Source organism: Aythya ferina (genome assembly GCF_964211825.1).
Source record: "Aythya ferina genome assembly, chromosome: 5".
NCBI lineage: Eukaryota > Metazoa > Chordata > Aves > Anseriformes > Anatidae > Aythya > Aythya ferina.
In genome coordinates this window covers 53719632-53734964 of record NC_140301.1, presented here as the reverse complement: position 1 = coordinate 53734964, position 15333 = coordinate 53719632, and the positions used below count along the sequence as shown (strand labels likewise).

At 38.0% G+C, this 15333-nt stretch overlaps 1 long non-coding RNA gene across 5 annotated transcripts in view; it reads left to right on the top strand.

Moving 5' to 3' along the window:
- Positions 1-15333, top strand: part of LOC311437606 — a 161950-nt gene that overhangs the window by 58490 nt on the left and 88127 nt on the right. For 3 of the 5 annotated variants that reach the window (XR_014693578.1, XR_014693580.1, XR_014693582.1), the window contains 3 exons: positions 1186-1244; positions 1973-2032; positions 13001-13088. This is a non-coding gene — a long non-coding RNA (uncharacterized lncRNA). Of the gene's footprint in view, positions 1-1185; positions 1245-1972; positions 2033-13000; positions 13089-13318; positions 13346-15333 lie in introns of all 5 variants that reach the window. The other 2 variants (XR_014693581.1, XR_014693579.1) reach the window with 2 other exon arrangements.

Here is a 15333-nt window from a genome sequence, read left to right as displayed (position 1 = left end):
TATATCTAATTGCAAATTTATCATTAAAAGTCATGTTACCAGCTTCCATACAGTATCAATCATGTTTGATATTCCACTACTGAGACTGCTGGCATTTTTAAAAAGCTGGAGACTTAAAAAGGGATGAAGGAGGCTCGAATGACATACCACAACTTTTACGTTATTTATGATTGCTGTCATGCACCTTTAGAAAGAATTGTGAGGTCTATTCATCTGTCTCTGTGATTAAGCGATGAAGTGTGTCTGTGATCTGCTTGTACAGACTTGTATTTGTTACCAGGATTTATGCAGATAAAGTTTTGTGTTTTGAAGGTAAAGCTTCGTGTTTATGACTGATTTTTCTGGGAACAGGTACTTTCTCATATTGAAATAACTGGCTGAGAATAATACAGTTTTCCCAGCATTAAACAAGATCATCAGTATCCAGGAAGATTTCCCTGGAAGTTTTTCAGCACTGCAGGGATGGAGAGGTCCCTTGGAAGCTCTTCCTGCTGATACATAAGTGAGACTGCTGAGAGCTTTTTGCGATGTGTTTCTGTAACTTCCATAATCTCTAAATCACACTTGTGTGGTCAAAATATAGCTGACATGGAGGGGAGTGTTTGTGAGCTTGTGACTGGACTACTTGCAGTTTCACAGAAGAAAACCAGCTTTGTCTCCCTAATCCTTCTGCTGGCAGGCAGGACATGAAAAATGAAGTTAAGACACTGTACCTATTTATTGCTTAATTTTTTCCCATAAATTCTAACCTTGTGGTTAAAAAAAAAATAAAAAATCCAGTAATTCTCAAATGTAAACAAGTAGAAAAATAATACTCCAGAAAGCAAGAGCTTGTAAGTATCCAAACCCTAAATATGTTAACACAGCTGCATGTCATGTGACCCACCACAGTTCTGACACAAAAATATGTGAAATGTTTGAAAATGTCCATAATATTGCAATTTTCTGACGATCTCCTAATTGAACAAGAGCAATACAACTGTTAAAAATCCAAACAGAATGAATGAAGAGTTGTGCTCAAATTATATAAACTATCCTTTTCCTTAGATAATATTTAAAAGCTCCTACCAATACCCTCCCACAGTGCAAGCTAGAGCTCTTGTAATGCTCACTGAATGTATTACTCTGGCTCTGAGTGATCCAGCTGCCTTTTAAGACATTTTAATGTACTTTTTTTTTTTTTAGGAGGTTGGTGTGCCATAGTTCAGTGAGAAGCACAGTGTCTTCAGATGGTGCTGAACAAGGTAGCCCTGATCAAGAAATATTATTGCATGGTATTGTAACTAGCCTAATTGCTGTTGCTGATTACAAGAGCTTGTTTATCTTTATTTGGTGTAGCTCAATGAATGAAGCTGTTTGTGACACAAGGCCAATGGCTGAAATTCTGTGCATTCCTGTTCTTATATTGCCTACTGTAAACTATGACCCTAGCCATAGCTGAGTTTCTGTGGTAGGCAAAGCAGTGGTGAGAATACCAGTTGCACATAAGCAATTTGGAAATTGAAATTCATCATCAGTCAAGAAGCTAACTAATAAGTCTTGAATACTTAAAGTGAAGTGGAAGGTATGTTGAAAGTCACAAAAACATGGAAAAAGAAAAGAAAAACAATGACTTAGAGAAATATGAGAAATATTAGTGGAATTTACTCAGTCATAAATGTTATCTGTATGCCAGGTCTTCTTTCAAAGCCATAGCTTTTTTTTTTTTTTTTTTTTTTTTTTTTTTTTTTTTTCATTTAGTTGCTGTTTAATAATAAACCTAACAAGCTTCTGCAAATATCTACTTGACCTACAGCAATAGATATTATAAAGGCTTCAACACTACAATGATAACTGCAGGACATTATCAGTCAATCCAAGACTCCCAGACGAAAGGGGAAAAAAAAAAAAGTATAAGAGAAATTAAAATTTCTTCAGTATTTTAAAAAATAACACTATTTTCATTTTTTCTTTATTTTCTACTGCTTGATAGCATTGCTTAAAAAAGCAACAAGGGGAAGGAAAGCATGCTTCAAGCCAAACCAAAAAGAAAGTAAGTAGAAAGGTTATTTCTTAGTTAATCCAGTTCCCCATTTTTTAAAAGGTATTTTGTGAAGAAAACTTTTTTAATTCATAAAATTCCTAGCAGTTGTACTTCCAACCTGTGATGTTGAAAGTAGGCTGTTACCTCCTTGTTATTTGTTACATTCAAAGATGATGTTGTCAGAATACGTTTGGGCTGTTTGTGCTGGCTTTAGGCTGGTTCCTCTTTTCCTAAAACTTGCAGATATTTTGGAATCATGACCCTAATCCCAATTTACCAAATATTTTTGAATTTTGTGTTCCTCATTCAGGAAGAAGAAAAATAGGAAAAATTGGGCAAGTATTTTGCATATGATCAGTTTTCATAGAATCACAGAATGGCTTAGATTGGAAGGTACTTTAAAGATCATCTAATTCCAACACCTCTGCCATAGGCAGGGATACCACCCACTAGATCAGGTAGCTCAAAGCCCCATCCAGCCTGGCCTTAAGCACTTTCAGGGATGCGGCATCCATGACTTCTCTGGGCAACCTGTTCCAATGCCTCACCACCCTTTGAGCGATATATTTCCTCCTAACATCTAATCTAAATCTATCTGCTTTTAATTTAAAACCCTTACCCCTTGTCCTATCACTGTGGTCCCTGACAAAGAGTTTCTCCCCAGCTTTCCTGTAGGCATACTTTGTGTAACGAAGACTGCTGTAAGGTCTTCTTGCAGCCTTCTCTTCTCCAGGCTTGCCCTTATTCTCTTCTGACACTCACAATATGTAAAGCATGATTTGGAATTAAAACTTCAACCAACTCAGGTATATACCTATATTTATTAAATTAGAATGTATGTCTTTTGGGGCAGGGACTGCTCTGATTCATCCAGTTACTTAGCAAGTATGAGTGATTACTATTACCTGGCAACATTAGGCAATGCTTTTATGTCACATTAGAAATCATTGCTTCTGCTAAATATATTAACAATATATTTCCCTACTGCTCTCACTGTCATTATGACACCTCGGTAGATGTATAATGGTTGCTAAACAAAAGGGCCATTCCTTCACAAACCATTGTGAATTCAGACACTAGAAATCACATTTTGGTTTGTCTTGCAACAACCTTGTGCTACTAGCAGCAACACTCAGAAAAAGGCATATATTGTGGAAATGAAGAGGAATGGCCTGAAGTCTGCTGTATACTAAGATTTTCTCCAGGGCTTTTTTGTTAATCAGACAGCTGGTCTCCCAAGCTGAGATGCCTTGAAGCTTCACATATATAAGCATTTTCAAGTGTGTACATTACCATGGGTATATATATGATAGTATCCAATAATTTGTATATCTACATGAGTATATATATGATAGCATCTAAGAATTTTTATTTAGAAAAGTGTGGCATTACATTTACCAGACTTATTTATTTATTTATTTTGCATTGCTTGATGTCAGGATATTGATGGTTTTCTGTCTTATAGGTGAGTGCAAATCTTGTAGTGCCTAGACAATGAGAGAAAAATCTGTAGTGTCCAAAAAGAAAAAAAAAAGTCATTTCTGGCATTATGAAATTCATTTGGCACAACTTGATCCTTATATAATAGAAAATTTCTCTGCTCCAGAGATTTAGATCTCTCAGAACAGTACATGAACAATTAGCAGCAGTGAGGTCTACCACAATGTGATTTCAGTTGTTCCTCTTCACACTTTTCACCTCCAAGGAACTGTCTGTGGGACTCGTACCCTCTCTGCTAGCTCAGTGTGATAATTTCTAGGCTTTAAAGATCACAGAATCACAGAATTGTCTAGGTTGGAAGAGACCTCAAGATCACTGAGTCCAACCTCTGACCTAACACTAACAAGTCCTCCACTAAATCATATCACTAAGCTTTACATCTAAATGTCTTTCAAAGACCTCCAGGGATGGTGACTTCACCACTTCCCTGGATAGCCCATTCCAATGCCTAACAACCCTCTCGGTAAAGAAGTTCTTCCTAATATCCAACCTATTATCTTCCTAATATCCAAGATATCTTAGTCTTGGTGCTGAACCCTTAAGCAGTGCATTTGAAGGGAACTGGTTCCAATGCAAGAGGTGGAAACCTACCTCAAATCCTCCAGTACCTAAACAAAGTTGAATCAGAGTTCGAGTCAATGCTCTGTCTGATCAAGGCAGGAGTTTGAGTCCTTAACTCCACATATGAATGTACAAGCAATTATTCTTCAGATCACTCCAAAATGCAACCAAGTCCATTAAGCCACTTTATGCAAACTACTTCAATAATAGTTGAGAGTCAATGAACAGTAGAGGAAGAATGACTCTCCAACCTGATGTTAATGGCACTCACTTGGGAAGCTGGGACAAACCCTGTTATAGTAAACATCGTGTGGAATAAACTTCTTCGGTATAAAAAAGGAGTGAAATGTATATTAAGTCACAGAGAAAAACCCTTTTGCAACAACTTCGTAAATGTTGCCCTATATTTGCTTGCCTTTTATGCTTGCATTTGCCAAATATTTACATTTGCCAAAAATGTTTCCTCTTGAGACATATGGAACATTTCATGTTAAAGGAAGTACAGTGGGCTGGGTGGGGATGGTAGTGGTTTTGGTGTGGAAACCTGGAAAAATTGTGAATTCGGTTCAGTTTGAACCAACATTCTTTTTCAACTGTTTGCCTTGGCAGCCGAACTGAAAAACTAGTTATTTGCACAGCCCTAAGCCCTCCTTTGCAGTTGGACCCCTGCGTTTTACTAGGAAAATTGTAGCATAGTCCCTGGAGCTGTTCATCTATGGCACAGAGTCATGAAATGGAAGTCCCACTAAAAGTTAGGAGTGTCTGAAGCTTTCGGAAATGCAGGAGCTCTAAAGTGGGATTAAAAGATGGTATCCACAGTATGTATACTACTGGACTTTCCAAAGACACTATTGTTTTCATAGATTCCATCTGTCACTTGCTTGACTAAAAGATATCTCTGATGAACATCTTTATGGGAAATATTAGAAAGAGAAGAGTTCTTGACTTGTGTGCATTGTTAGCTGGGAACAGAGACATTCCTTTCTCTAACTTTTTCATTCCATGATGTAATGAGAACATTTTAAGCCAGGACAAACAAATTACAAGTGCCAAGCTTTTCCTAAATGCTGCTTATGATCAAACACACCCATCCTTGCTTTTAAATACCTCATAATTAAACATGCATAAATGGAGACTTAATTTGAACATGTAAATTAATCACATGTTGTAACAATTGAAATTCATAACCGAACATCCATTAGCAGACAACGCTGTTCCTCATTCTTTTGTTTGCATGTTTATAGTAATCACGCAATAGGATTTATGGTGCATGTCACCCTTTGAAAATTAATTCTGAATCAACATAAGAGATGTGTTCCCATTTCTATTGTATAGCTTTGCTTTATGAATGCAAATAACTGCAAATTAAGCCCCAGATGTCTAAAGAGCAGCAGGAGTGACCATTTATTTGATGTATGATGCACATCATGTCATTTCTGTGTCACTCCTCAAGGGGTTAAATGAGTTTCATGGCTTGGGCATTTTAAGAAAATAATTAACAGTGCAGCTCATCCAAAAAACAGCTGCTGCTGTTTTTTTTTTTTTTTTTTTTAAAAAAAAAAAGAAGACAAAGATATTTAAAACATCTTTTCAATTGCCTGCTAAGAAAATAAGTTTACATAAGAGAAACCTCTTTTCCTCCTGAAAAATCATGATTTTACCTTCTGCAGCAATTTAGGAAAAGCCAACATTTATCCATGTACTTAGCAACTAAAGAAATGAATTGCTGCGGTGGGCTACATTAAACATAGATGGATCAGAATTAGGTCAGTGGAGAAAACACAGACTGTACCCTTCAGAGCTAGACATGCATGCACATTACCTTAAAGATGTTTATGTAAGGAATGTCTGTGTTTGCCTGCATATTTCAGTGCATGTACACGATAGACCATGAAACTTTTTGTAACAAGCATTTGTGTAAGAAACATCCCCAGCATGTTTTAATTTTCATTGAACAACACCACTTCTATTGATAGGGATAGAGTTTACTTGACTCTCTTGGTGTCAGATTTCACTGCAGGGCTCACTATTCATCCTCTAAATGTGGAGCCTGGTCAGTATAGGCACTCCCTTAACTTTACAGGGTGTTAGATCAGGCCTTGGAATTCCTCTCCATCAGCTAGTGCTTACTCAGTCGACCAAACTACATTTAGCTTTCTCACCTATGCAGCTGAAGTTCTTCACAACCAAACCTGTTCACAACCAAACCTCTGCCTGGGTTTTTATAAACACATCTTGGTGCTCAATGTCCTGCTTTCTAATGTGCTACACAGCTGTCTCGTGCTCTTGGCTTCATGCCATCTTCATGTTACACCGCCCAGTAGGTCAACCGCTTCCACTCTGTTTTGTTAAAGCCTTTTATAGAACAACTTTTTTATAGTGTTACTTACAGGAAATGCCTTTCCTGTAACACCTCTGAATCATTTACAGCCTAAAATGTTGCTATATGCATCTCAGGCTTAAAGGATCCTGTCTTGCCCTATTCTGTGTAGTAACATCACAGGATATGTAGACCATGCATTGACTTGCGACAAAATTAAAAAGGATTTTTTAAAAGAAAATCCTTTCATCTTCTGGCACGTGACTACTAACTTTGATGGGAAACACCTAGACAGATCAGAACTTGTACTGATTAGTTATCAACCTTGAGCCTAGATAATGAGGGGAACTATATGGGTGCAGTGTACGAAGTGTGAAGATAGGAAAGTGTAAAAATTCAGCAAAATTGCTATGTGATAATTAGTGGAAAGGAGGTCACAGTGTGTCTTTCTGTCCTACGCAAGCCTCTTATTTATTATTGTGGCATAACAGCATATGGCTCTGAGTTTTTAGTGGACTAATACCATTTCTCAGTTGTTTTTGCTTTCTCTTTTCTCACAGTAAGATGCAACTTAAATTCCTAAACTCAAAACCCCCAAAAATTCAACCCACAAGCCCCAGTGGTATTTGGAGTTTATGTATTCTTTAACCAAAGGCCTTTGCATAACCAGATACTGGTACATTCTTTAGTGAAATTCTTGAAACTTTGGGCTTAACCACTACTTCTTACACCGAGGTGCTTGAAAACATGTCAACTATGTAGCTGTACTGGAGGGCTGTGCAGATGAGGTATGTCCTTTTTCTCAAAGTGACCGACGGGTGTCAAGGTCCAGACCAAGTCAAGGTCCTGGCTCCAGCTTGAACAGTCTCAGTGATGTCAGAATTTTGGAATTTATATTTAAATATTTTTGTTATTATCATTATTACAGAGAAAAGCTGAATATTTGGCATGAATGAATCTAGTACAGATATATCTGCTGGAATAAGCAAAGAACTTTAAAGCTTAGTGAGTTGGAAATTGCCTCATTCATTTTTTTTCATAGGTTATTAATTCTGAAGTCTTTGTGCTGCCTGCAGCAGTGGACTTGGGTGTGGACAGGAGAAGTTCACCAAATTGTGGGCAAAGAGGCTTGATTTCTGAAAGAACAAAAAGGAGCAATACAGCAAAATCCTTGTTGGAAGGAGAGAGATAAAAGTGCTTACATAGACTTGAGAGAGACAGAAACACACAAAAGGTTTACAAAGCTGTAGTTAAAATGAAGTAGGATTTAGAAATGTATTTAGGAAAAATAATCCTGAAAAGGAAAAGAACAATCTCCCCTTCCACCCAAAATCAAAAAAGAACACTATTAAAATGTTCTTAAAGTATTTGGTTTCTTTTAATAACACTCATGATACATTGGGCAGTCCAACATGATTCTGTGTGTATTGGCAAAGCATAGTAGCCTTTTGGATACTTAATCTTCATCTAAGTGTATTTCAGAACTATGTGTGATAAACCTCATTTGTTAAATATGGGAGATTGATCTACTCTATAACATGACAGTTGTGTTTCACATAATTAACCCAAATAACGTAACAGTAGCAGGTTTCCTGTCTCTTAGTTGACTTGCTCCATTTTTCTCTAAAGTGTGATGTTAATGAGAAATTCTGGTATCAGGACCCTTTTACTGAAATATTTCTAAAACACTGTAATTGCTTTTCCTTTAAAATCCTCTATATAATCCGCATTACCGTTCAGTTTACTATGGGACACTAGTGAGAGCACACAGAAATAAAATCCAAGGTTAGGCCTTTCTTGCCCATATTTGACAATGTTCTTGTTCAGATATCTTGAATGGGGAACATGATCAAGAAGCACAGAGCTCAACTGCCAGAGTCTAGAGCAAGCTAATCTGGCACTGCTGTTCGGGGCAGTGGATCCTTTGTGGTGTTAGGCATAGCACATGATCTCAGTCTCCCTTTCTGTAACATAGGGAGATGAGAATAATTTCATTCCTATTTGACACAATATGTGTATTTTCTACAGGCAGATGAAATGTTATGGAAATAGCCTTACTAAGGACTGTTCAAAATCAGAACGTATCCATCATTCATTATTTACTTATTTATTAACTTATTTATTTATTTTTGTCTTTATCTTTATTTTTACTTTTACTGTTAGTTTTTTATTTTATTTTATTTTATTTTATTTTATTTTATTTTATTTTATTTTATTTTATATTTTATTTTATTTTATTTTATTTTATTTTATTTATTTTTATTTTTATTTTTATTTTTATTTTTATTTTTATTTTTATTTTTATTTTTATTTTTATTTTTATTTTTATTTTTATTTTTATTTTTATTTATTTTAGTGAAGGAACTCAGTTCATAATTGAAGACACCAAAACATTTAAAGGTTGGATTTGTCTTCTGGAGAGTATTCTGAATTTCAAGAAAACTGCCCCCCCACTGTTTCATTATGAGAAATATTCTAAAGGCTTTCCAAAAGTTTTGTCTTTATGCAGAACCACAGTCTGTTTATTTCTTCATGCCAAAGATGAGGTTTGGCAGAGGATTGTCCTATACCCTTGCCAAAAGCTCTCCTAAGAGCATACTCAGTTAGTTTATATTACTACTTTTGAAAAAGGAAACATTAAAGAAACCATATTTTTAATAAAGTATAAAGGTCTTCTGAAGGCTGAAAATGCCTCCCTCTTGCCCCACCTCACTGCAAAGGGGTAGGGGAAGTGAGAGGAAAAAGGAGTCCTACAGTCAAAAGAGCTGCCTCTGTGTGAGGCCTGAGAGCTAGGACAGCTTCACTTTAACCCTCGTTTCCCTGCAAGCTCTCATTTTCAAAAATTGTTTCTAAGTCTGGTTGTCTAAGTCAAGACAACCATGGCTTCATTTTCAGCAAGTCTGGGCACTCTCAACACCTGTTTTTGCTGTGACTGTTCAAGGGAAGAAGGACTTAGGATACCTCTTGCCAGCTTCCCATCCTAGTGCAAGTGCACTTGGAGGACAGGGAGGGGAGCACCCAGTGCCTTGGCCTTTCCCTCTATCAACTTTGTGACCATATAAACACAACTGCATCTGCTCTGCAGCCTCACAGAAAGGTCACAAAGCCAGAGGAAAGCCACAGCTGTCGTATGACTAACTTGCATTTTCTTGCTCTTAAAGTAGTATAACCTCTAGCTGGTGTCTAGGACCTTTCTCAGGCCAGTCATATTCTTTAACTCTTAACTTAATAATGGACATTATTCTACATATTGGGGAAAGAGAGACTTCAGATGTCTTTCTAACCATGCAGTAGAAAGAACTGCCACTTACCAAAGTGTTTCATTTTAGTGCATGGTTTTATTTTTTTTTTTTTATTTTACTTCTAAATGTTCAAGTCTGAGATAATATGCAGTTAAAATATGGAAGACTATTGTCATGGAAATGCCTGATTCTGTAGCTATATTATGTGCAGTGAGAGAGCATTTCAGGTGAATGTAAAACACTTGTGTATTGTAAATTGAGAAAAAAGTGGATGTGTTTATCTATCCATCCATCTCTCTGAACTCAGACTGTATTTTTAGAAACAGATGTTACAGCCTTCATCCAGCTCAACATCTCTCTGCTCCAGCAGTTGTCCTTTCAGTCCATTCATTGTCCATGATCATGGGTCATTATGCATGTGCCAGTGTTGGTCAGCTATCAAAAAGAGCTCAGCTAAAACATGGAAGACACTATTTTCCATTTGAGTTCCCAACACTAAAATGGTATCATTTACTTTTGAAAGATTTCTTTTTTAAAAAAAAAAATTAAGCTACCACATCCAGAATTTCTTGTTCAACCACAAAGCCTTTTCCTCCTAGAGATCAGTACAGTTCAGCAGCTGAATACCTCGATGTCAGGGATGCATATGCAAAATCTCCAGAATCTGGAACATACTGATATGTTGGAATAAAATTTCAGTCCCCAGTCTTGAATGGATGGGATCCTTTTTTCTGTAAGCATTATGTGGCTTGGAGATTTGTCAGAGTTGCACCAATGTGGGTCAAACTGCATGGTCAGGGCCTTTAAGACTTTGTCAGGAAAGTTACAATCTGAGGTTCAAAGCATTTCTACTATAATATGAAAATTAAACCATGCTGCACATTCTTAAAGTATTCAAAAAGGGGGTTAGTTTATTATCTGCAATTATCTTCTATACTGGTGTTTCTGGAGAGAATAAACATGGAAAACTCCGTGTGTAGATACTCCTGTCACAACTTTGCACTGATAACTCAGATGGCAATTTTAACTGTATGAAGTTCAACAAGGCCAAGTGCCGGGTCCTGCACCTGGGGCGCAACAACCCCAAGCAGAGCTACAGACTAGGAGAGGAATGGTTGGAAAGCTGCCTGGTGGAGAAGGACCTGGGAGTATTGGTTGATAGTTGGCTGAATATGAGCCAGCAGTGTGCTCAGGTGGCCAAGAAGGCCAACAGCATCCTGGCTTGTATAAGAAGCAGTGTGGCCAGCAGGGCTAGGGAAGTGATTGTCCCCCTGTACTTGGCTCTGGTGAGGCCGCACCTCGAGTACTGTGTTCAGTTTTGGGCACCTCGCTACAAGAAGGACATTGAGGTGCTTGAGCGAGTCCAGAGAAGGGCGACGAAGCTGGTGAGGGGCCTGAAGAACAAGTCGTATGAGGAGCAGCTGAGGGAGCTGGGCTTGTTCAGCCTGGAGAAGAGGAGGCTCAGGAGTGACCTTATTGCTCTCTACAGGTACCTTAAAGGAGGCTGTAGCGAGGTGGGGGTTGGTCTGTTCTCCCATGTGCCTTGTGACAGGACGAGGGGGAATGGGCTAAAGTAGTGCCAGGGGAGTTTTAGGTTGGATGTTAGGAAGAACTTCTTTACTGAAAGGGTTGTTAGACATTGGAATGAGCTGCCCAGGGAAGTGGTGGAATCACCGTCCCTGGAGGTCTTTAAAAGATGTTTAGATGTAGAGCTTAGTGATATGGTTTAGTGGAGGACTTGTTAGCGTTAGGTCAGAGGTTGGACTTGATGATCTTGAGGTCTCTTCCAACCTAGAAATTCTGTGATTCTGTTATTCTGTAATATTTGAAGATCTTCATCCTTTTTTATGCCGCAAATGGATATTTTGTTTTGTTAACCTGATGAAGGATTCAATGCAATCTGCTGAGGGAATAAACGTATTCTGTAGACTCAAAGAGAAGGGACTGTTTATTCATGCATTCTGACCTCCTGAATATTACAGCCAAAAATACTGCTCTTTCACATTTGCATTGAGCCCAATTCCTTGTATGTTTGATTAAAGTGTTACCTGCAAATGCAAACTTGTGAGCACAATTTAATCTCCAGCCTTCATTTTGAAAAACTGTGATTCCCTGAGCCCAGAATGACTAAAGTTTTGTTTGCTATGGCTTTGGATTGTCTGGTTTTCTAACAAGGCACGAGCTCCAACTGGAGCTTTTCCAGTAGCTGGGAAATTCATAACTGCTCACTATTAGTGGATTCTCTGAAGGCCTAGTAGGGTATGTTCATGCTGAAGCCTTTCATTTATTGGAAACAGTATTAAGGTCAGCCTATTTACCCATCCAACTATTTTCCTACATCTTGGTAGGAATGCAATTATATTTGAGGTGTCTGCTTTTATCAGATATGGTGGGAATTGGTGATTGTGTCCAAAAATTATTTAAGAGGTAATATGCATGTGATCAGTCATGTAAGCAACACTTGACTATGTAAGTGTTGTTTCCCTAGGAAATCTGGCACCTGTACTGCCAGAGATATCTGAACCCCTGTGGATTTTTATTGTTCTATTCCTACTGTTCAGTAGAGAAGGAGAGATAGGAGAGGTTCATCTGACGTAAAACAGCATTCCTAGAGGATATTAGCAATTACCAATGGACTAATTTCCTTCTGACATTCTGCCAGTTTCTGGGATTGCTTTTCATCATGGTGGTCTTTAAAAAAAAAAAAAGTGCATACATACAACTGCCCTGCCAGATGAGAAATGAGAGTTAGTAAATTGTTTCATTTTTGTCATTTTTTCAAAGTCCTTTGTCATGTCATCAGCCAATAGGCAGGATGCAAGTGAGATATTGAGTCTCTGTTTATCTTCACTTCTGTTTCCATTTGCTATATATGAAGATGATCCTAGATTTTGTTACAATAATACTTTTCATTCAGAAATTTGGACCTCCTCTGATGTGAGCCCCAAACATTTCCATTTCTATGTGCAATAAGTTAATGCCTATGTAATTATAAAGTGGTGCCAGCTTCTAACCACACTGTCTTACCTAGCCTAGTCCTTTGGAAATGTTTTGCTTGCAACAACTTCATATACTAAACATGTTTGTTTAATAAAAATGTTGTTATGATAACTATAAACAACATATTTGTGACATGACTAATGTTTTCATGAAGTTGCTTTCATTTTCACAGGTCACTGCTTCCTTTTCCAGCTTCACAAACAGTTTTCTCAATCATCTGGGCACCAAGTTGGTGCCTCAGCACTTGGATCTGTGTCCTATGATTTGATCTTCTTTTCAGAGTGTTCTCTCATTTGTCCCTGTCCATGTGCTGTTTTTCTGACACTTCTTTCTTCTTGTGCCACTTTATGACAGCTTTTCCCCATGACGTGCTGTTAAAAGAGGTGAGATATCCAGAAAAAAATGGAAAAAAGAAGCAGCTGACCAATAAGCTACCTAGAAAGTAAGTAATTCTTTTTCTTATTTAGTACGGGTGTATGTTTAGCTATGTTACAATCTACATTCATGACTTTCTGTACAACATAGGGCACATTTTGTAAATGAGCTTAAACACTATAAAATTGTAATTATTCATAAATTGTCTTTTATTGCTAATGACATACTAGCAGAGTTTGATATACCAATAATAAGAATAAAGTTCATCTGAGGTAACAGAGTTTTTTCCTTTCTCAGGCATCCAGCCTGGATCTCAGCTATGACGTAAGTACCTCTACCACATCTCATTACCAAAATAGCAACCTTCTTAATCCTTTGCTGTGAAGAACAAAGGTTTGATTCAGTCTCTGGAGCAGAAATAGGATCTTATTAATGCACTGGCAACTAAAGTGTTGTTATTTTTGTTAGAAAAGAGAGAAACAGGAATTTGCTGATATATGTTAGATTAAGGGTTTTTATTATTTTGAGATTAATCGGATTGTTAGTTAGGCCTTTTGAACAGCAGTTGAAAATCTACAAAACATCTTTTAATTTAGCATTCTGGATGAGTTCAGGAGCTGCTTCTTCAGCTTCTATTCTTCGTATCTGTTCTGAAAGAGTCACTTAGGATGCCAATTAAATGGTGTATTGCTTACTCTGCAAGTGGTGGAACTAGGAGGAAAGTTCTGACACTCTTGACAGGAGTACTGGTCTTTCTGGGCTCCATCCACTTGCCATCCATTGGATCAGAGCTTAGACCCAAGGCACCAGTGAGATACCTGGTGCTTGGCTTTTGAGGATCAGAAGAGAACTGTGCATCAGCTGAGTGTCCATGCATGAAATCTTGTTTGAAATGTTAGACCTCTGATGGTGTTTATGGAGCCTCTTTTGAAAGATTTGCTGCCATGTAGTGTTGAGCTGCACTGGACTGTGGAATTTGGGATCCCTGTGGAGTAGGCTCTCTATGCCTCTGGCAGCTCTTCAGGATAAAGTTGAAATCAGGATTGCAGAGGAGCCAGAGGAATTCCACTTGGTGAATTAAATATTCTTGAATTTGAGGACCTGGAAAAGGGTGAAGAAAGGATCTGGGTAAGCTCCCAAATTGGTATGAATGACTGGCATAGAAGGTATTGCTTAGAGCAAAAATAAATGCAGTGTAACTGATCCGCTGAGACCAGCAAACCATTTCTGGAAATGACTGGTGCTTGATAATTCTTAGTGATAGGCAAATGCCACACTCCAAAATACGTGTGGTCCATTGTGCAATTCTGTGTGGGTGTGGATCTTTGCAGGTTATTGGCCTATGCCCTTTGGCATAAAATGTGTTTGTCTAAGTCTTAGTATGTAGAACTTTGGGTGTTTATCTTCATGTGTATGTGAAAGGTTCAGGGTTAAGCGAGGAACTATCGCAGAAGCTGAGGTCAGCAGAAGTGTTCTGGCTAACTATTCCCAGGGCTGAGTAGTAGACCAGTAAGATGGCATTTTCAGTGAACCTCAGTTTGCTGCTTCTGTTCCTTATGGTTAGGATAAATCTCATGTTTGGTCTCGAGGAGATATGACAAAGATATGTGATGGAATCTGTAGGCTGAGACTTGTGGCTGTACTGTGTGCACTTTTATTTGTGTGCTGGATGAGATTTCTAGGCAATTGTGTGTTGTATTAATTGCTATTTTATCCTGATTATTTATATCCCCAGAATGTTTTAAGTATCAAATTTTGATAAAACAGGAATGCTTCAAGTGCCAGTAGGATACAGGCCAAGCCTCTTCTCTGTTATACCACTGTAAAGCTGGAATAATTCTATTGACTTCTGAGTGGCAGTGGTAGTACAGAAAGCATAACTGGACCTGAGAGATGAAGCAGAGGGTGTGCGTGTGTGTGCGCCTTGGGCAGTGAAACAGCTGACTGAAAAAAACAGCTCATGCACTGCTCCCATTTTCCCTTGATGGTTTCCAGCTGTCCTCTTATCCCTGGCATACGAAATGACACTAATTAAGTTCAGCTTATAAAAATAAGTGGGAAGCAGTGTGCTTTACCCACCTTATAGTGCTGTACATAAACAATGTGCTACATACAATAAACTGCAATTGCAGATGCTGAGCAACACTGCGGTTATTAAGCCGGGAGATGAGTAAAGAGAAAGTTCCTTTGGCAAAGCAGTCATAGGCAGGATGGCTTCTCAGACTGTACAATGGAAGAAGGTATGATCGCATGAAGGAAATCAATGTGTGTTGCACCTGAAACACAACTGAGAGTATTACAGACGTCATTCT